This window comes from Pelodiscus sinensis, chromosome 10 (assembly GCF_049634645.1).
Source record: "Pelodiscus sinensis isolate JC-2024 chromosome 10, ASM4963464v1, whole genome shotgun sequence".
NCBI lineage: Eukaryota > Metazoa > Chordata > Testudines > Trionychidae > Pelodiscus > Pelodiscus sinensis.
The window spans coordinates 54,845,602-54,867,623 of NC_134720.1; the positions used below are offsets into that span (position 1 = coordinate 54,845,602).

Below are 22,022 nucleotides of genomic sequence, written 5' to 3' on the forward strand. Positions count from 1 at the left end.
CTACTTAAAAAGAACGGCTCAAGTATCTCTCAACCTCTGCAGGGAAGACCAATGCAATTAATTCATTTAGCAGTTTTGTCTTCTTTGAGTGCTCCTTTACCACCATGGTCACCCAAGTGTCCAAATGACTGTTTGACAGGCTTCCTGCTTTTGATGTATTTAAAAATGTGGCTGGTCATCTGTGTATCTTACTAGTTGCTCTTCAGGCCTTTTTGGCCAAATTCTAGATTTATTCTTGACACTGCATTTTCCTGAGGGTTTGACTTCCAACATGTAAAGGGTTTCTTTTTTACTCTAACTGCCTCCTTTATTCTGTTTAACAATGGTGGCTCTTTTTTTGGTCATTTTACCGTATTGTTTTGTTTTTATTTGGGGTATACATTTAGTTTGCATATATAATAATAGCCTCCCTGCAGCTTGCAGGCATTTCACTTGTCACTTTCTTTGAACTTCTATTTTAAAAAAGTGAAAGAAAAGGAAAAGAAAGGAGTCTTAACAAGTACTGCCTGATCCTGCAGCTGCCGCATGGGCACTGTAGATGCAAGGCAGATGAGGAACTGACTACACAAAATAAAATAATACAAGTTACAGTATTAAAAACTGTTGCACAACACAGTCATGGAAAAGAGTGAAAGAAAAACCATAAGGCCCAATGACAGACTATAGAAATATCTACAAACGCAACCTTATGAAACTACATTGTGTAAAAACTAAACAGCAGCTTTTCCCAGTAAAAAGAAGCCTGTTTTTTAACTTCTCCATTAAATAGCTAACTGGGCCTACAGCTAATTACAAACCTTTTTTATTTTCTTTTAAACTAAGGAAGCTTGATTATAGGACAGCCACACAGACTTGGAAGTGCATGTGATAGGACCTCAGCACCAAAACAAACAAAAGGCATTAACTGAAAGTTGGATTCCACATGCCCTTTACCTTTGTAGCCATCTCTCAATTGTCTCAAATCCCTGGCCTAAGATGTCAAAGGAAAAATGGATTTCAAAATCTCCCTCCACTCCTGCGCACGCCTCCTCCAAGCAGCTCTCCTATGTTACAAATGTCTAATCCAGAATCTTTACATGGACTTGGAAGTAGATTCCACATCAGGAAAGACATGGAGAAACGGGAGAGGTCCAGAGAAGAGCAACAACAACTGAAGGTCGAGAGAACATGCCCTATGATGGGCTTGTTTAGATTATCTCTCTCAGGGCTGGTCTAGATCAGGGTCCACTCACCCACAGAACAGTCAGTTGGGGGCCACATGCATGAGGGAAGCAAAAAACCAAACCAAACCAAACCCTCACTGGCCTGGCCCCCAAATGAGAGGCAGGGGAAAGACACTCGCCTCACTCCCCTCAAGCTCCAGCCCCAGGGAGAAGTGGAGGAGGAGCCAGACTCCCCCACAGGGCCAAATTAACTCTTCTGACGTCTGGGGACCTCGTAGATTTTGTGGTTCCCCCCCACGGCTCTCGGAGGGAGCCAAAAGGAGGGGTTCGGTGCACGGGGGGGCTGCTGGGGAACAAGCGGGGGTACAGTTGTGGGGTCTGATGGGAGATGGGGTTTAGGAGAGGGCGAGGGATGTTAAATGGTAAACCGGCAAGCGTGAGGCTTACAGGTATGTTTACTGGCTCCCCAGCACTTGCCAGTGAATTCTGGTGATGACCATCCACACCACTCAGGAGCAGCCCTGGCCACGGAGGGGAAGAGGGATCCCACGGCTGCGGCAGGGACAGGAACCTGTGGCAGGCCCGAAGTTAACACGGTTAACCGGGTAAGAGCTAGCATTTTGTTTTAACTTCCCTACCGTGGCTGGGGGGCTGGGAGGAGGAGGGTACAGGAGCGGGCGGGGGACAAGACTGGGCCATGGATGCAGGGTCTGAGCGGGAGTGGGGGTGCAGGACAGAGCAGGGGATTGGGGTGCCTATCCGGTGCTGGACCCAAGGGGCAGAGGCAGCTCTGCATGCTGCAGGGAAGCGCTCCACACAGGCACTGCCCCTGCCACTCCCACTGCCCGTGACTCCCAGCCAACGAGAGTGGCAAGGGGAAGTGTCTGTATGCAGCACTTCCCTACTTCCTCCCCCTTCCCACCAGGCAGAGCCCACGGGCCTGACGTGGCCAGAGCTTGCCTCGATTAGGCCCACCATGCTCGTGGCCCTGGAGTGCAAGTGCCAGTGCTCCACTGTGGGGTGGGGAGAGCCTCAAGCCGCATGCTAAATCCAGCACACAGGCCACGGGTTCCCCATCCCTGGTCTAGATGGTGCCTGGTCCTGCCCTGAACACAGACGACTGGACTTGCCGATCTCTCAAGTTTCCTTCCAGTTCTATGATCACCAATGCGATTTCCATAGCGCCAGCAACAGTGGATGTCCACTGCCCTGTATGAGACACATGGAAGCGCTGCTGGTCTGCATGATCAAGAACCTTCAGATGTGGACTAGAGGTAATCTCCCCACCTCCATTATACCAGTTGAGATTCCTGTGATGATTCAGCTTCAGAAGTAAGAGTCTCTTCCAGTGCCAAAAGGTGCGATATAGGTCCAATATATGCCATTATACATTGAAAATATTTGTTTTTGTTTATGATGCATTAGCTCTTACAAAAAAGGGGTTTTTTAGCATGCTGGGTTTTGTTATACATTCCAGAGCCAACAATAATTAAATGACCAAATAGAGAAGGTAAAGGGACTCTTACAGAAAGACATTTCTAAACTAAGAAATGCACCTTTACAGAAATGTAAGACCCTGCCATTTCCAGTTCTGCAGTAGATAGACACCATTAAACATGGTTCTTTATCCCATAAGGTAGAATACATATTTGGATAACGCATGCAATTTGTAATTAGTATTCAAGTTCAGGATCTTCCAACTACATTTTGAAAGAAGTTGAGGTTATTATTTGTCACAGCAAACAAAGCTTAACACTTTAGTCAACTAACCAACCCCTAACAATAAGAATGACATAAGAGTTTAATGAATACATGGAAATTTTACAAGTACACCAGCTAAGTTTTAACAAAGCCCTCTGCTCAATACCCATTTTATCACTTCCCATCTTGGACTTTCTCTTATAATGCAGGCTTTTGTTTCTGTGCTTATGCTTAAGGAAGACCATTGTATCCAACATACACCAAACCAAAACTGTGTTTACATTCATAAAGTGTATTCTTTATATAATTATTCTTGTCTGTAGGCTGCAATAGAAATTGCAATATTTACAGTAAAATACACACTACATTCAAGAAAGAGTTTTATGTAACATCCAAAACCATACACATCATTATAATTGAACAAAGGTTTATAATTAACGTTGTTCTGAAAAACCCATTACTAGTGTACCTTCAGATTCAAATAATTTTACTAGATAACTGGTTAACATTTTCTAGAAAAGTAGCTTGGGAAAAACAAAGTTTTATCAATATCAGCTGGTGAAGCATCTATCACCTGCACTTCTTGACCTCTCATAGTTTTTCTATTTTAAATTGCAGACAGTCACATATTAATTAATGGAGCTCTGTGGTTAAGAAACCCAACACTCAAGGCTAAAGAATGCCTGAAGTTAGACTGTCTGAAACGCTTAGACATACATAGCCAATATCTGTGGCAGGGTGGGCCCGGCCCGGAGAGAGCGACCCCCTGTCCACAGCACAATGGGCCCGGCCTGGCTGGAGAGGCCCTTTGCCCATGTCGGCAGGGGGGCTTTTCCAGTCTAGCCGGGCCGCTGGTTAACCACTTACCCCATAACCCTTTTCTATTCCTATACTGGAACAACTGCCATTTGAGGAAAACTCTCTCTCACCACTGAAGTTGGCCTGGTAAAGGTATTACCTCACCCACCATGTCTCTCTAATGTTCCAGGACCCACGCAGCATAGACACAGTCTCTTCTATTTCTCTCTTTCCTATTACAGGACTAGCTGCCGTCAGAGGAAAAGCATGGCAGAGTCAGTGTCATGGGGTCAAATGGTTACCTTTGGAATCGGAGTGAGATTTCTTAACTCTGCAGTAAAGACCCTTTTTCCTTTAACTCTCCTCGGGCTATTTAAAACAAAACACGCATACGCACACTCCCCAGAAATCCCCCCCCCCTTTTTTGTAACGTGTGGAATGCAGGAGCGCTGCTTGCTTTGCCAGCACAACTTTTACATTTCTTGAATCGCAACTGCGCAGTTAACAATTTTAACAGCTACCTTTGTTAACTGACTAAATCAGCAGAGGGGTGTCCAGTTTTATCTTCTCTTCTAATGCACATGTGAACTTGCCATCTTCCTATGGTCATCTGTTTAAAACTACAGAGCTGGGTTTGTACCAATCTGACTTGTTTTAAAGTAAAAAAAATTAAAACAAAATAAACCAAGTATTAAATTTGTAGCTTCAGTATTAAATTTGGACGAGTCATCTACCTTAGCACGAAACGTAGTAAAAGCCGCAAGGTGAACCTTACCGGGGCTCATTGCGAGGACCACTAGTTTAAGGTGCAGAAGATAGTCGAGGATGGTAGGTAAGGAGGATGTTGAAGGAACCGGCTGGTGACAAGCACACAACATTGAAAATCTTTTCCATTTCTGAAGGTAAGTTTTGCAGGTACTCTGTGCCCAACTGCATATAAAGACCGTTTGTACTTGCTGTGAGCATGTCGATTATAGGTCAGCGAACCAGCCAGGAGCCATGCCTTCAGGTGCAGTGAGTGGAGAGTTGATGGCCGTCGTGAGAGCCCAGGTGAAGAAGGAGATACCTCACGCAAGGTAAGTGGATCGGTGGGGTGTGGGACGTCACCACGAGGAAGGGAAACGATCGCTGGCATGGCCATGCCGGTGCTGTAAGTATGAGATGAGCCCTGTCCCTCCTTATCTTTGAACTACTCTGTTCAATAGAGGTATAGGAGGAAATGCATTGAATAGGTGAGCTGTCTCTGCAATGAGAAAAGCATCTCCCATTGACCCTTGCCTATTCCTGCCCTGGAACAGAATAGGGGGTGCATTGGCTGTTGGTAGGGTGACCGCACAGGCGGAAGATGTCCGCCAATAGATGCGGTTTCATTTGCCACTGATGTTCGACCGGGAAGGCTCTGCTGAGTGCAGCTGCTGTTGTAGTCAGGGCGCCAGGAAGATGTACCACGGTGATAATCGTGTTTGTGTTTCAGGCACCAGTTCATAAGTAAGTGCTATGACCTCTGTGCAAAGTGCTCAAGATCAGGCTCCGCCCTGACGATTTACGTAAAACATTGCTGCGACATTGTCTATGTACAGTCTGATGTGTCTGTTGGCGATGAATGGGAGGAATTTGATACATGCATTCCTGGCTGTTGGAGTTCTAGGACGTTTATGTGAAAGTTCTTGTCGGTGCAGGACCGCAGGCCCGGGCAGGTGTGATGTCGGAAGTGAGAGGCCCATCCTGTACGAGATGCATCTGTCGTCATGGAGACGGATGCTTCTGGTGGATGGAAAGGGACTCTAGAAGCAAGGTTCCATGGGCTTAGCGTCAGGATTTCTTTGCTATCTCTGGAAGGGCTAGAGATTCGGGTAGTAGATGGAGATTGGGTTTGTATACCTGTCCCAGCCAGTCTGTAAACATCTCATGCACAGATGCGCATTGCTGACTACTAAGTTGCACGCTGCCATGTGCCCTACCAGCCGAAGGCATTCGAGTGCTGCTGAGCGGGGCTGGATTGTAAGGAATTTACCAAGGCCACAATTTTTTAGAAATGGTCTGTAGGCAGGGAAGGGGTGGCTGTTGTCAAATTGAGGCATGCTCCGATAACCTGTATGTTTTGTGTAGGACAGAGCATCGATTTGGTTTCATTCACCTGAAGGCCAAGATGTCAGAATAGGTGTCTTGTGACTGACAGAGAACAGCAGGAATCGTTGTGTGAGTGTGGCTTGAGGAGGCAGTTGTCTAGGTAAGGATATGATAACTCTTTGTTTCCTCAGGTACAGTTTGACAACCACCAGCACCTTTGAGAAGACCCTCGGGGCCATAGAGAGTCCAAATAGAAGCACTTTGTATTGGTCGTTCTGAGAATCTACAACGAAAAGAAGAAAACAAAACATCTGAGCGCAGGGTGGACGGCAATGTGAAAGTATGCATCTTGCAAGTCGAGGGATGAGAACCAATCATCCTGTTTGGATGCCAGTAATATGGAAGCAAGCGCTACCATCTTGAATTTTGCTTCTGAATGAATTTATTGAGGGCTCGAAGGTCTAGAATGGGCCTCTAACCCTCCATCCTTTTTTCAGTCAAGAAGTAATGGGAGCAGAACCCCTTGCCCCTAAACTGTGTGAGGACGCGTTCAATCGCCCCTATGTGAAAGAGGAGCTCTACTTCTTGTTGGAGAAGGCTCTTGTGAGAGTGGTCCCTGAAAAGAGACAGAGAAGGGGGGTGGCCAAGGGGGTATGGACACAAAGAGTAGCCTTTTTCAATTATCTGCAGGAGCCATCTATCAGAGGTTATACCAGTTGTTGAAGAAGGGCAACAATCGATGCTGGAAGAGATTTGCTTGCGTTGATGGCGTTGGAATAGGTGACAGGCTCTACAGACCCTCGATCAGATGATCGAGTTTGCTTGTTGGACTGCTGCGACTGTTGGGAATCGGTAGAGGAAGGGCGTCATCATTGGTTTCTGCCTCTGCCTTTGTTCTGTTGCTGCTGGTCTTGTCTCCTGCAGTGTTGTGCATATGGGGGGGTATCGAGGTCTGGGGTAGGGCTGAAACCTACACTGCCTTCTTCTAGGTACCTGGGTGTGGATCCCCAAAGACTGAAGCATCACTCTGGAATTTTTCATGGAGTGGAGAATTTCGTTGGTGTTAGCTGCAAACAACTTCTGGCTGTCGAAAGGCAGATCTTCTACTGTAGAGTGAATCTCCCTGGGGGAATGGAATGGAGCTAAACCATGATGCCCTCCTCATTATACCGCTGTTGCTATAGAACGTGCAGCTGTGTCAGCAGCCTCGAAGGCGGCCTGTAACGCCGTTCTTGCAATCGGGTGACCCTTGGATACTGTAGCCTGTCACTTTGACACCTCATTAATATGTATCTTTAGTTATGAATATGTATTAGCTGTATTCATATTCAGTTAGAAGTTGCTAGGAATGTGGCACACGGCACGCAAGTAGCTGCACATGTCACACTGTGCTGCTGCATGCAGCACACTGATCCAGGCTGTTACAACTTGTTTATCAAAGCAACCAACCAGGGACCCTTATTTTCCTGTACAGGGGCCTATGATTTTAAAGATAAAGATCATGAATATTTATGAGAAGGGTGCTTTGAAGGCCTGGCTAGCAGTTGTCTGTGTTCCTTCGCACCACCCTTGTCCCTGCTTGTCTCCTGTCTGTTTATGTTAGTCTATAGTTAGTCAGGGTTAGCTAGATCTCGTCATCGAGTGTGTCCGTTAGGATTAGTGCGTCGGTTCACTGCACCAGCGGCCGGGTTCTTGTCCGTGACGGGAGCGTCGTGTTAGCTAGTCAGGTTTTGTGTCCAGGTGTTAGGGATAGGTAGCTGTCTATCATCGGTTCCTGCTGAAGAGCAGAAGCCACCTGAAGATCAGCGCCAGGCAAGTCTCCACCGGTGATTCCTGCGCCTAGGAGCGGAAGGCCCCAGACGAGGATCATCACCACCTGCCTGCACCACACCCGTCCCCAGGGTCTCCGAGGGATCGCCTCTCTGTTCCTCGCTGAGGGCTCGGAAGGAGCCTAAGGCTTGAGGTCCAGAGCACCGCAGAGGGTCACCGCTGCGAGGGATCTCCTCCGTGTCTTTCACCAGAGGCTTTCAATTAGCCAAAGGTTTGAGAGACAGGAGCTTCTCACCCACTGTCAACTACTGGACTGTGTAATTATTGTATTTTGTGTAACCTTGTGTTTGTGGGGTACTTTTCTATCTTCTTTCCTTCTTGGGGTTGGGATAAAAAGTGTTTACCTGCTTTTCCTTGTTGTGCTTTTAAAACTTTTACAATATATGGTTTGGCCCTTTTAAAGTGAGCAACGTTTTTATTTACTGCGGCATTCTTGGGTCAGCAAACACCTACGATAGATGAGGTTTGGTGGTATCTGCAACTTCCACTGAGGCTTAATTAATAATAATCAGATGCAAATGTAGGTACAAGCTTCCCTCAGTGTAACAATACCAGTGCTTTGTAGTGTGCCCCTTAGCCTCAAGGATGTCTGCAACAAAGTCATTCAGTTTGGTGTAATTTCTGTAATCAGATTTGCTCAATTAAGCTGCGTAATTTGAAATGCGAAATTGTACAGCAGAAGAATATATCAAACCTCTCGCTATCACGGTCCAATAGGGTAGACCAATATTGTTGTTGCTTGAATTTTAGTTGTGCAGCTTCCACCACGAGGGAATTTGGTGCTGGGTGAGAAAAAGAAATTCGGAACCCTTGGGTGAGACATAGTATTTCTTATCAGTTCTCTTAGCCGTCGAAGAAAATGACACCGAGTTTGCTACACCATCTTTGCCGATTCCATTGTCAGTGGATTAACTGGCAATGGTATTTTTGATGGTGTTACTGAGTGCAGTTTGTCTGTTAGCGCGTGCTGATTTTCCACAACCTCACGAAGAGAAATGTTTAATTCTGCAGCTACACATTTAAAAAGGTCTTGGAAATGTGCAGCATCGTCTGAAGTCATTGAAGCTGGGGCCAGAGACTCTCCCTCCACTGGAGGGAGGTTACTTGGGTCAGCAGGGGGTACTGCCTCCTATGCGAGTGAGCCCCCTTCTTGTATGTGTTTGGTGGAGGGATACTGCACTCTGTGGTGTTCCCACCTATGCTAGTGTTTGTGATCATATTGCCATTTGTGCCAGTATTGGCAGTAGGGCTAAGGTTCAGGTGAGGTTCCCAGGGATTGCCATAATATGAAGGCATATTCCTAGTCTGGAAGAGTAATTATTCCGAGCTGTGTAAGGAGAATTCTCTGGTGAAAAAAACCCCTAGAGAAGTCGTCACCAGATTCGGATGAAATTTTTCCCAGAGAGTGATCTCTGTGATGTGAACACAGCAGAGCGTGTTCAGCTTGTAAAAGTGGTGAGTTAAAAGTGGATGAGACTAATAAGTCTCTGTGTTGAGTGTAATGCCCAACAGGTGCTGGCGGTACCATAGCAGGAGACACAGAGGCTGAGGCACTGAATCATGCCTCGGAGCCGAGGGCAGCTGTGCCACATCAGGTGCCTCTGTGGCAGCAGCTGAGATGCCTGTTGATGTGATTGGCGCTGCGCTCTCGTGCTGCGTCGGCAAGACTGTATCCTTGCCGGATGGTGCTGCAGCTAGTGAGGCAGGCAACTCCAAGCCTGTCACCTCAGAGCACGATTTAGCGCATGCCTGCTTTTCATCTCCGTTGGGGTCTCCAAAGACGCCGGCAGCATCATACGTTTTTGGCGAGCTTTCTGGATCCCTGCTGCTCACGTTTCTCTGGCTGCTGGCCCAGATCAGAGGCTGGTCTAAGCGAATTTTCCAATAAAAATAACTGAAGCAGGAGGTCTCTGTCTCTCTGTGCCCACAGTTTTAGCTTTGCACAATGAGGACATTTCTGAGCGTAATGCTGCTCTGCGAGGCAGTGGACGCATTGTGAGTGGCCATCCGATATCAGGATAGGCTCTTTACATGAGGTAGAGCACTTAAACCGCGATGAGCCAGGCCTGCCTGAGGAAACAGTCAGAGACTGCAGGAAGGGATTAACTGGGAGAAAAAGAAAAACAAAACAAAAAACACCCTTATACTAATCGAGTTTTTTTTTAACTAACAAAGTAATTAAGTATTTAAACTCACTAATTAACTACTGTGACATAGTTGGGAGGTACTTTGCTGGTTGCTATGCTGGGCAGTGGGTTGTGAGTGACCTCCACTGTCTGCAGCACGGCCCAGCAGGGCAGGAGAGGAGTCATTATGCAAGGGGGCTTCAAACCTGTCTGACCAGTGATCTCCCAGGGAGCGGAACAATGGGAAGAAGGGGAGTGGAGCCCTGGCTGGGGGCAGGGCTGGAAGTGAGTGAGTTAGGTTTCTGTCTGGTATCATGGAAGAAGCAGCCTAGGCAACGGGTTGGGATTTAGGGGCCCAGGCTCCCGCATCTCCAGGGGGGCTGAGGCATCCTAGGCCTGCCCTGTAACCAGATTACGTCTGTGCTGTATCCTGGAGAAGCAATAAACTCCCTCTGTTCTACTGGCTGGTGGAGTCTGTCCGTGCCATTACGGGGGTGCAGGAGACAGGAAAACCCCAACACGCCGTCACACTGGTGTCAGAAGTGGGATGTACTGCACTCCGTGGACGGAGCTCCCAGCAGCGAGTGACAAAGCGCAATAGAAGCAAGGGCCTTAGAGCCAGGCGTGCAGGAGACGGGAAAACCCCAACGTGCTGTCACAACTACTATTGTGAATGTGACTGTTTTAAGAAGTCTGGTCATGTAGACGCGAAGACGCTAGGGATCACGGATGAGTCCGTCGGTAGCTGGAGGCAACAGAAAAGGAACTGAGGAGTAGGGGGGTCGCACCTGCGCAACGCCTGCAGCCTAACAGCGCACGGTGGCTGGTGTGCGCCAGCGCAGCCCCAAGGACACTGCTACAAAATCTCCGCTCTGAGGTGCGGCGCTGGCGCACCAACCGAATGGGGAGCACCCACGGGGCCCTCTCTGGAAGAAGAGCACCGATTTACAAAGCACGTTCTGAACAGTCCCATAGTTAGGCTAGGAGACAAGGACGACTTGAGATGCATGTCAACTGCCCTGAATAGGTCATGATGTTGTGCTCCTAATCAAGGGCCGTTTCGGCGGGGGAGGGGGAGGGCGCAGCAGCTAGCTTTTCATCCCATTCCCAGGACTGTCCGGGCGTGTGGGGAAAGTGCCTGCATTCCGTGCATGCTTCTCGCCCCTGGCTGCTGCGCTCCCTTCACCAGCCTGGGGTGAGAGGCATGCATGGAACGCAAGTACTTCCCCTCACTAAGGCCGGGAATGCCATGGCAGAGCCCACGGCTGCGGCCCCTCCACCCTCCCGAAACTCTGCCTGAGCTCATAACTGTATCCATTGTTGAGGAAACAAAAGTTTAAGGGATATCTCTTCAGGGAGATTTTCCATCTCTACATGCACCGCTTATTATTTGGTAATCTATGCACAAGCTACCACAAGTTCTGACTCAAGTCTTTGAGTCAATTTTACAAATCATTTCAAGAATGCACCCCTTTTTTGTTTTTAAGAAGTGAAGAGAGAGAAAACCATCTTCGCCCTCTAGTGGGCACTCAGTGAAAATAGGCTGAAAATATCCCATGGGCTGTAATTATCAAGTACTACGAAAATGATTAGGGCCGTCAAGCTATTTAAAAAATTAATCATGATTAACTGCACAATTCATCACACTGTTAAAGAATAACATAATACATTTTATTTAAATAGTTTTGGATGTTTTCTACATTTTCAAATATAGTGACTGTAATTACAATACAAAGTGTATGGTGGTCACTCTTTTTCCATACTGAAATTTTCACTGTCAAAAAGTTTTCAATTCCCCTAAGACAAATACTGTAGTGCCGTCTCTTTATCATGCAAATTGAACCTATAAATGTAGAATTATGTGTAAAAAAATATGTAAATAAAACAATGTAAAACTCTAGAGTGTATAAGTCTACTCAGTCCTATTTCTTGTTCAGCCAATCTCTCAGATAAACGAATGTGTTTACATTTGCAAGAAATAATGCTGCCTAGTTGTTCAGAATATCACCTGAAAGTAAGAACAGATGTTACTGTTGTTGTTGGCATCACAACATATTTACCTGCCAGATGTGCTAAAGATTCGTATGTCCCTTCACATGTCAACCATCGCTCCAGAGGACACATGTGCAGGCTGATGATGGGTTCTGCTCAATAACGATCCAAAACAGTGCAGACTGAAGAGCTCATTTTCGTCATTTGAGTCAGATGCCTCCAGCAGAAGGCTGTAGGGATGTGAATGGTTTACCAGTTACAGTTAACTGGCAGGGGCTGAAGCAGCCCCCCGCAGGCAAGGGGCTACTCCAGCCCAGTGAGACCCACTGCACCACAGGCAGGGGTGCTCCAGCCCAGCCAGAGCAACCACCACCCACAGTGGACCCGGCCTGGCCAGAGCAGCACGATGCGTGCGGGGGTGCTCCAGCTCACCCACAGCCCCTCCTCCCCCCCGCACCTGTCCCCAGTTAAACAGTTAACTGGTTAAACATAACATTTAACCAGAAAACTGATTACAAGGGATCTGACATCCCTAAAAGGCTGACTGCCTTCTTGGATGGTATGTGCGCTATAGTTTCTGTATCCGAGGGTTGCTCTTTTAAGATTTCTGAAAGCATGCACTACTCCTCTTCTGGAGGACACTTCAGACGCTTGAACCTTAGGCCCAGGGCTATAGCTAGCTTTAGAAATTGCACAGTGGTACCTTCCTTGCATTTTGTCAAATCTGCAGTGAAAGTGTTCTTAGAATAAACACGTGCTGAGTCATCAGCGACTACTAGAACATGAAATAAACACATGGCAGACTGTAGGTAAAACAGAGACAGAGACAGAGACATACAATTCTCCCCCCAAACAGTTCAGTCACAAACTAAATTAACCCATTTTATTTATTTTTAACAAGTATCATCAGCATGGAAGTCTATCCTCTGGAATGGAAGCCGAAGCATGAAAAGGCATAGGAATGTTTCGCATACATGGCCCGAAAATACCTTGCAATGGCAGCTATAAAAGTCCGATGCAAATACTTGTTCTCACTTTCTGGTGACTTTGTAATGTGAGTCTGGTCACTTTCTGGTGACATTGTAAAGAAGAAGTGGGAAGAATTAGCTCCAATAAATGTAAACACACTTGTTTGTCATCAATTGGCTGAACAAGATGTAGGACTGAGTGGACTACTAGGCTCCACAGTTGTACACAGTTTTGTTTTTCAGTGCAGTTATGTAACAAACAAACAAAAATCACATGTGTGTGTTGTACTTTCACGATAAAGAGATTGCACTATAGTACTTGCATGAGGTGGTCAATTGGCATTCTATTGTTTAACCATGTGATTAAAACGGAGATCAGTCATGATTAATTTGAGTTAATCGTATGAGTGAACTGCGATCATACAATATCCCTCAACGTAATCACAGGCAAAACATTGTATCATCACAGGCAGCAAACATTAGAATACCTGTCAGTGATTTCTTCATCTGTGCTATGGAAACACCCTTGTTTGCTGTGATAAGCAAACAGCTATACTGGAATAAAAGACGCCTGGCATGGCTGTAGCTGGCCAAGGCTATGCAGATGTTTGGGCTCCAGCCCCTGCCCTCTCCCCGCAGTGAGGGGGGTAGGAGCCCAGAGCCTGGGCTCCCACCCAAGCCCAAATGTCAACAAAGCAATTTTCTAGTCCCACAGCCTGCACCACACAAGCTCATCCAGAGCAGCCATGGATGAGATGGTACATTCCACACCCTAATGACATAAAAAGCTAAGCACCAGGTACTTGGAGCCCACTCCATTAGCCTCATTTAGCAGGGACACTCTGACAATTTTCCCACCCATTTTTTCCCATTTTTTCTTCCCCATCCCCTGTCTTTCTCTGTTATTTATTTGTACCCTGAACCCCTTAACTCCAGTCACCTGAAGAAGTGGGTCGTGCCCATGAAAGCTCATGATACCATCTGCATTGTTGTTAGTCTCTAAGGTGCTGCAGGACTATTCATGGTTTTTTTAGTTTTAACATCAGAGGTCTGTAGTTTAGCTTTCCCTTAGCTGAGTGGGGCTTGGCAAAGAAAACAATGAGATGAATCATTTGATTCCAATGAAAGTGCAAAACAACCTTCAGTAAAAACCTAGGATGAACCTAAGGGTTACCTTATCCTTAACGAACATGTAAGGTAGACCAGATGCAAATACCTGTATTTCTTCTATACTTTTGAGTTGGTGGTATACCTAGAGAGAGAGAGAGCGAGAGAGAGATATTAAGAGATAGATGTAGCAGTGCCAATGTTGCTAGTGGCTCAAGAGGAGAATCTAGTAACCCAAATAAAACTACATTAACCTGTCAGAAATGGGGGAGCCCTCTCACAATGGGGAAAACACATGAATGATTCCCTTAAGGAATCTAGCAACTGGAGGATGCTCAGAATTACAACATACTGCCCAGTACAATGATTTGCTGATGCATGGAGTTGGTGGATAACCCTGCATGCTGTAGGGATACCAGACAGTCCAGAATACCAGGAATCTGGGGATACGTCTACACTGCCAGGGTTAGTAGATCTCAAGCTAGCAGATCTGTCATTTAGAGTTAGGGTTTGAAAGCCTACTCTCATTTATAGTCCCAGGGTACGTCTAGACTACAGGGTTTTGTCGACAGAAGTTTTGTCGACAGATACTGTCGACAAAGCTTCTGTCGACAAAGAGCGTCTAGACTACATTCAGTTCTGTCGACAAAGCAAGCTGCTTTGTCGACATAACAGTGTGGACGCAAAGGACAGTGCAGATGCAATAACGCCTTCTGGCGACAGAACTCTGTCGACAAAAGGAGTTATTCCTGGTAAAATGAGGTTTACCAGCGTCGACAAAACTGCTGAGTTCTGTCAACGTTATGTCAACAGAACTCAGCGGTAGTGTAGATGCAGGTTTAGTTTTGTCGACAAAGGTCCACTTTTGTCGAAAAAACCCTGTAGTCTCGACACACCCCCAGGGTCCCAAATTGGGGCTCCAGCTTCTACACCAGATTATGAGGCCCCATATTCCAGACTTCCTCGCACCTCCCCAAATGTGGCTTTTTTAGCCTTTGGTTTATGGTGCAGCTTGGGAAAACATCACTTTGGAGCATCAAGCTTGGCCAATAGGACACAAAGTCGGTCTGTGGGACTGTGGACTCCCAGAGCGTGAGTCCAGGAGGCTCTCTACATAGCAAAGCTATAGGGCTTGAACTCTGGGTCCCAGCTTAACTCAGAGTCAGACCCACCACTTCTACGGCATTCCGGGACCCCAGATTTGAGCGCTGGGCTAGTGCAATTTGTGTGCAGATGGACGGTTCGGCTTGAGCCTGAACTGAAACTTTCAGCTTGTAATGCAATAGAGACAAATCCTCAGAAAAACAGGTGGCACCGAACAATCTCACGAGAACCCTATTCCGTTTGACTGCATAGGTCAGCCTACTTGAATCCTTCCAGGTCAGCACCAATAAACAGACTTCAGCAGAACAGCTTCTTTTTACAATTGGCCAGCCACAGTCAGATAAAGGCTGGGTCTGGGTATAGCCTCCACCCTTCTTTGGGAGCTCCCACTGGGTGTGTCAGGGAATATCCGGGGCTGAGGAGGCACTTACATCAGGGCAGAGTATGAGAATGCTTTGGCTGGAGGGGCGGGAGGGTGATCAAGGAAAATGTTATTTATTATTGAGAGAAAAATGCATAACCCTGGACTGACAGCAAGTATTACTACAAAAGGCAGGCAGGCAATAAGGCAGCATAACAGCAATCTGCTTAAATCTTCTATGATGGTATTCAAACTGAGTGTACATAACCTCCTCCACCAAGATGAGGTAAGAAATAAGACACTTCTAGCTTCTGCATTTTTTAATAAAAATCCAGTCCATTAATTCATTGGTTTTGGTATTTTACAAAAACAGATTGTGAAAACTAAAGATTCACTGGAATACTGTACATTGTTCCACTCACTGTTAAAATAGCCCAGTAATAACTAACCTGACACTTTTCTCTAATGCCTTTTGATCCCACCGCTAATGGAGTCTAATAAAAATAAGACACCTGCAGAAGGAGGAAAATTGTTCATCTTGGGACAGTTGCAGAAGAGAATGTTCAAGGTCAGAACATTCCCTCTCCATTTCTGTACTCATTCATGCTTTGCTGATGCAGTAATCGGGGTTCTTTGCAAAAGCATCGAGAGGTCCTATTTACTCAAATAAATAAAAGGCTGTCGGCATAAACTGCGAGGGGGGTTTTGTATGTGAAGAAGGAAGGTTAGAAGGCATAGAGACTTAAGGGTCATGCAAAGTTTTAAAACAAGCAAATGAATCAGAAGGAACACTTAGGCCTCTGGAAATTGACATGGGGATCACTCAAAATCCAATTTTAAATAAGGTAAGCCACTCTAAGAAGTTATCCTTAAACCGAATATAGAAATTTAAGCAGTAGAGATTGCAAGGGATCTCTAGTACTTAGATGATCATGAAAATCCAAAATTCAACAAGAAATGCAAGACTTACCCTACACTATTGGCATAAAAAGCAAAGAAATGTGATGAGATTTTTGAGGTAAAACTATAAAAAAAAAGCACAACCCTGTGTTGCATTAAAACATAAGTGACAAAAAAGGATTTTATGGAAAAATATAGGTCCACTGCCGTCTGCCGAAAACAGATTCTGAACCCTAATACTTGACATGGGAACCTAAATATAATTTTCCTAAGATTTAGGCCTTTAGAAGCTTAAAATTCCATCACCAATGGAATTTAGACTCCTAAGTACCTAAAAAGATTTGAAAAATTATTTAATTTCCTAAATCAATTTGTCACCAAAAATGGGGGTATGTCGCGACTCTTATCGTGTCACAATGGGAACAGTTTTTGTCGCCAGAAAGGGTTTTTTGGTGACAAAACTTGCAAGTGTAGACAAGGTCTAAGTCACATTCATAATTCTCTCCCAGCGGTTGTGCCATGTACACTCTGTTACTAGCAGGTAGGGATGTAAACAGGTAACCAGTTACCTAGTAAGCATCACCCTTACTAGGGATGTAAGCAACTAGTCACGTAGTCGACTACGCAATAAGCCTAGACTGTGCAGAGCCGGTTCCCCCAGCACCATCTCTGCCAGGGGGTAGGGGAGGCAGAGCCACAGCGGGGGACCCGGCGCAAGCCAGGACTCAGCTGTTCCAGCTCACACCTGGTCCCAAACCACAGCGGCTCTGCTTTTTTAAATGTAGTAAGAGTAAGCATTGAAAAAGCAGAGGTGCAGCGGTCTGGGACCTGGCGCAAGCCAGGACCCCCACTGCGGCGCCTGCCTTTTAAATGTAGTAAGAGCCTAATGGCTTTTACTACATTTAAAAAGCAGAGCCGCAGTTGTCCTGGAGCCAGCGCAAGTCGGGACTGCTCAGTCCCGACTTGCGCCACCCTAGGAGCTAACCCCCTTATCAACTAATCAATGGACATTCCATCAACTACTCTATTAGCTTACAAATCGCTATTTAACATCCCTGACCCTTACTGGGTGATGCTTCCCAGTAACCAGTGCCCAATCCAAATGGAGCACCCCCCAGTTGCTGTCCCTGGCGCAGGGCCAGCAGCCCAAGCCCTGCGGTTAACCATTTTGATCGGTTACATGGCTTTACATCCCTACTAACAGGTATCATTCTTCTGATGGGGTAAAAAGCTGGAACTGAGTTTCTGTTAGGTACTGGACTATTTCAGAGCTGCAAGCAGACTACCACCATGGACTGACAGCAACTGATCCTTATCCTCGGCTATGTAGGTTATTTAACAAAGGAAGTAACTTTTCCTCAATGAAACTCCTGATTTTTATCTTACTATACAACAACATGAAAGAGGAAACATTTCAGCATACAGCTTTAAACATTCAAACTAACAACTATCTAAGAAAAGATTATTAGGTAACAATAGCTACCAAATCAACAGGTTTTAGTTTTGGGCGCTGTTATTTACACTTTTAAGACTCACCATGTCAACTGCAAATCCAACTTCATGCTCTATTTGAACTGCATGCCTTATTTTCAACAGTGGAAGAACACATGCCATGCTTATTTGTACTACAAGCGTGCCTGGAGGCATGAACCATCTCAAGGGACAGCTGCACACAGCGCCTCACAAATCTGTAGTAAAAGACAATCACCCTCCCAAAGAGCTCACACCCTGAAGCCCAGCGCCTCCAAATACAGTCAAAGCAGCGTTATCTGGCACCTTGCTCCGCAGAGAGAACCTGGCATTTCTGATCTCTCCCCGTGTCAATCTTCAATCTAGTAACCAAGACCAATGCCAGAGCTAACTGGAATCGATGCCAAAGCTATTTGAGACCCAAGCTGGGATGCAGCCGTGGGTAGGCCGGGATCAGCCACAGCCCATTCACTTAGCATCCAGGCCCAGCCATCACAGGCCCCCGAGTTGTCCCTCCCTGCCTGCCCATCTGCTCGGTTCTCCAGCAGGCAGTGAGGTCTGGAGCTAACCCGTTCCTGCCTGGCACGCCAGCCAGGGGGCAAGGTCATGGACTTGCCCTGCTCCACCTACCCCATGTACTCCCCCCACAGAAACAATGGGCAGGGGGCTGAGTGTGTGAGGGTGCAGGGCACCCATTTGGCTGGGGCCCCAGGCACATCCCTTGACTCAATGACTAATCCACCACTGGGAGGAGAGCAGGTGAGGGAGGGGGTGGCACAGGGGCAGCAGCGGGACTCTCAAAACAGATAAGCCTGCCAACTGGGGACCCAGCACAGGGTGGGTAATCGGTAAGAAGAACATGAGAGCGGCCAGGCTGGGTCAGACCAAAGGCCCCTCCAGCCCAGTGTCTGCCAGCCCACAGCGGCCACTGCCAGGTGCCCGGAGGGAGGGAACGCAACAGGGAATCCTCCCGTGATCCCTCTCGTCACCCACCTCCAGACAAACAAAGGCCAGGAACACCAAGTTCACAGAATTCCTGATTGGCTAGCACTCCTCATTCCCCCACAGTGCCAGATACCCAAGCTTTCCTGTATTTAGGAATGGTCTGTGCTTGAAAATGAGATCAACTGAGCTATGTCAATCAGCACTGTGAAAATTGTTGAGCCTTGAGCACTGCAGTCAAGTAGCCACATCTAAGTCAATGGAAGAATTCTTCCAAACTGTCGCCTCTTGGAGAGATGAATTAACTACATCAATGGAAAGCCCCTCCGGCCAATGTTGGCAGCATCTCCCCTACAGTGCTACAGCAGCCCAGCTGCATCGTTTAGCACCTGTAATGTAGGTATGCCCGCACACGCCTGCTTAACTGACTGCCGGGGGCAGTGCAAGTATCCGAATGACTGCGGCCTCAGAGACTTCTTTAAAGAGTGTAGCGGGTACATAAGCAGCAGCTACATAATGTGGGTCTTGGAGTGGAGCACTGGAAAGAAATCATATTTCCTCATGGAAATGAAAGTAAATTTTTAGAAAATTCTTCATGAAAGTTGCTTCTGCTTTAAAAAGTGCCTCCTTTTACAGTGTATTGAGGAATGTACTATTCTGCCTTCCTCCAGCATAAAGGAAGCCAAAGCAGACTGACATTTAGCAAGGAAAATTTTAGACCATTCCCCCCGTTGGTTTTCTTTAATTCTGTTAAGGCACAAGTTGTTGAATTCAATGGTTCTGGCAAGAACAGTATATGTCCACTTCCTAAAATGAACCTTAGCCAAGCAAAAGGGGGAAATCTTACTCTTTTTGTATTTGACAAAGATGCAGGCTCTGAAGACCTCTAGAAAAGGAAGGATGGTCCCACCATTAGGTTTCTAGCACAGAACTCGCATGTCCCATGTTCAATTCTTTGCTCAGCTATGGACTTCCTATGTGTCCTTGGACAAGTCATTTGAGCCCAGATATTTGAAGAAGTATTTAGGCACCTAAATACGTTTCCATATTTGGGCCTTAGTGTGTTTGCGCTTCAGTTCCCTATCTATAAAATGGGGATAAGAGCATTTTTCCAGCTCATAGGGATTTTGGGGGGTAAATGTATTAAAAGATTCTGAGGCACTCAGATACTAATACAAGAGCCATACAAGAACCTAAGAAAATCAAAACCTGAGCAATACGAGTCCACAAAATATAGATACGATAAATCACTATTCCTCTTGAAAAAAATCTGTAACTCGCCTTGCAGACCATGTTCTAGAAATTCATTTATTCATTGCTGAGACAGACATTGGAAAAGTCAAAAATACTTAATGATAACTGAAATACCAACGAGCAGAAATGGATGAGGTGTGAGAGTTAAACAGTTAGAATGGAACTAGAGTGGAAGGAAGGGTATCACTGGAAAGTGACATTTCCCATAAACAAACCATTTCCAGAACAGCAGGCGCTGGAACACTTATGACTGGCTACAAAAATGAACAACCCAACACCTCTGGCTTTTTCAGCACTGTGCTGGCTATGTGCTCTGGTTCCTACTTCACACACTGTAATTTCTACTACTTCGAATTTCAGATACGAGTGAAGACATTTTGAAATCCAGCGGAGGGCAACCAAAATGATTAGGGGGCTGGAGCATATGACCTATGCGGAGAGGCTGAGGGAGTTGGGTCTGTTTAGTCTGCAGAAGCGAAGAGCGAGGGGGGATTTGAGAGCAGCCTTCAACTCCCTGAAGGGAGGTTCCAAAGATGATGGAGAGAGGCTGTTCTCAGTGGTGACAGATGGCAGAACAAGGAGCAATGGGCTCAAGTTGTGGTGGATGAGGTCCAGGTCGGATACTAGGAGAAACTATTTCCCTAGGAGAGTGGGGAAGCACTGGAATGGGTTCCCTAGGGAAGCAGTGGAGTCTCCATCCCTAGAGGTGTTTAAGTCTCGGCTTGACAAAGCCCTGGTCGGGTTGATCTTGTTGGGATTGGTCCTGCCTAGAGCAGGGGGCTGGACTTGATGACCTTCTGAGGTCTCTTCCAGCTCTGTGGTTCCATGATTCTAAGTCGAGACAGCAGGTGTATGCTACAGCCATTCATCAAAATCAGACCCTGACCCACAGCTTAGGCAGGGTCAGCCCAGCTCAACATTTGGCGAGAAGACATGCAAGAAAAATCAGTTTCTACAAGAAATCATGTCGGTGACTTGACTTGACCTTTGCCCAGGGGCTCGCTCTTGTTCTGTCTGTGGAGTGCTTTGGGGGACTCTGGTAACGCAAACAACGACGATGAGTCAGTACTGTACCGAACTGGACTGGCGCACGGGGAACTGTCTTGTTGGAGGCGCTCCCTAAGAAGAAAAAGGTCCAGATTAGGGATGTTGGCGTGCAAACGACAAACCATTTAACTGACAAGCAGATGTGTATGGGTGTTGGTTACACTAGCGACGCCTCCTCCCTGGGAGTGGAGCCAGGTCTGCAGGAGCTGACGGCCCCACTCCCAGGGAACTTCGCTGCAGGCTCTGCAGTAGCTCATCTAGAGGGTGCTTGGTCCTGCCGCAAGGGCAGGGGACTGGACTTGATGACCTCTCGAGGTCCCTTCCCGTTCTAGTGCTCTATAATCAATCTCAGCAGTTAGGATTTTTAACAACCCTAGGCCAGACCCTGCCATTTTTCACAAGATTAGAAATGCTAATCCTAATGCTAACCAAACTCCTATTTCAATCATGACATTTCTGCCTTCCTAAAATGTCCCCTGCAATCAATAGTGAATCTGTTAAAAACCACACAAGATCTATGCTAAATTTCACAGTTTCTATACCCTGACCCTCTCAGGCTGCCGTGAGTCGTTTCTGATCCCCTCCTCCTACCCTGGGAGGGGTCAGTAAAGCAATAGCTGCATGCCCCACTATTGCAAACTACCGCCCACCTTGCGGCACACGCTGTGTGCTGCAGAGCAAGCATGCCAATGAGTCCACACCACACTGCTCCGCTGAGGAATAGCATCCAGCAAAGCAGGACATGCTGCCTGCCCTTGGGGTTGTCATGGCAGTGGCTGCAGGAGGTGACCAAGGATGGATCACAGGCACAGGGAGAGGGAAGTCCCCACCAAGCCAAGCCCTTAGGATGACACAGCAGCAGCAGCACTGACAAAGGTTCGGTCCCGGGGATTCTAAAAACACTCAACACTCTTGGAGCAAGTTCAGGTGAGCTTCTTGGCCTATAAAACACCCCTCTCCCTTACAAAATCCCCAAATATGTATTCCTTACTACAGAACTTTGTGTTATTTTAGAGCTCGGTCCAGGTGAAAATATCAAGTGCCAATAAATCCCAAAGGAAGAAAAGAGTAAAGATTCACACAGACACAAACAGCAGCAGCATAAGTATTTGCAACTTACAGTATCCAACCTTCAACAAGGTTACAAAGAGAATAAAACCAACCTGGCCAGCTGTTTTTCACAACCTAA

General features: G+C 46.6%; 1 protein-coding gene and 1 long non-coding RNA gene across 9 annotated transcripts in view; one reads left to right on the forward strand and one right to left on the reverse strand.

Annotated features, from left to right (window-relative positions):
• The window catches only part of ATP13A3 (ATPase 13A3), a 114,625-nt gene that overhangs the window by 78,253 nt on the left and 14,350 nt on the right, over positions 1 to 22,022 (reverse strand). For 2 of the 7 annotated variants that reach the window (XM_075938303.1, XM_075938301.1), the window contains exon 2: positions 13,865 to 13,900. The exons of 2 other annotated variants lie outside the window; for them this stretch is intronic. The gene's annotated coding sequence lies outside the window, so the exon portion shown is untranslated. Of the gene's footprint in view, positions 1 to 13,822; positions 13,901 to 20,771; positions 20,906 to 22,022 lie in introns of all 7 variants that reach the window. 3 more of the 7 variants (XM_075938300.1, XM_075938299.1, XM_075938302.1) reach the window with 3 other exon arrangements.
• On the forward strand, positions 4,222 to 7,007 carry LOC102451038 (uncharacterized). Of its 2 annotated transcripts, XR_012906343.1 has the most exons (5): positions 4,222 to 4,564; positions 4,640 to 4,738; positions 5,924 to 6,335; positions 6,423 to 6,512; positions 6,722 to 7,007. It is a non-coding gene; the product is annotated as an uncharacterized LOC102451038 (long non-coding RNA). The 2 variants fall into 2 exon arrangements; XR_012906342.1 differs by having other exon boundaries at positions 5,924 to 6,512.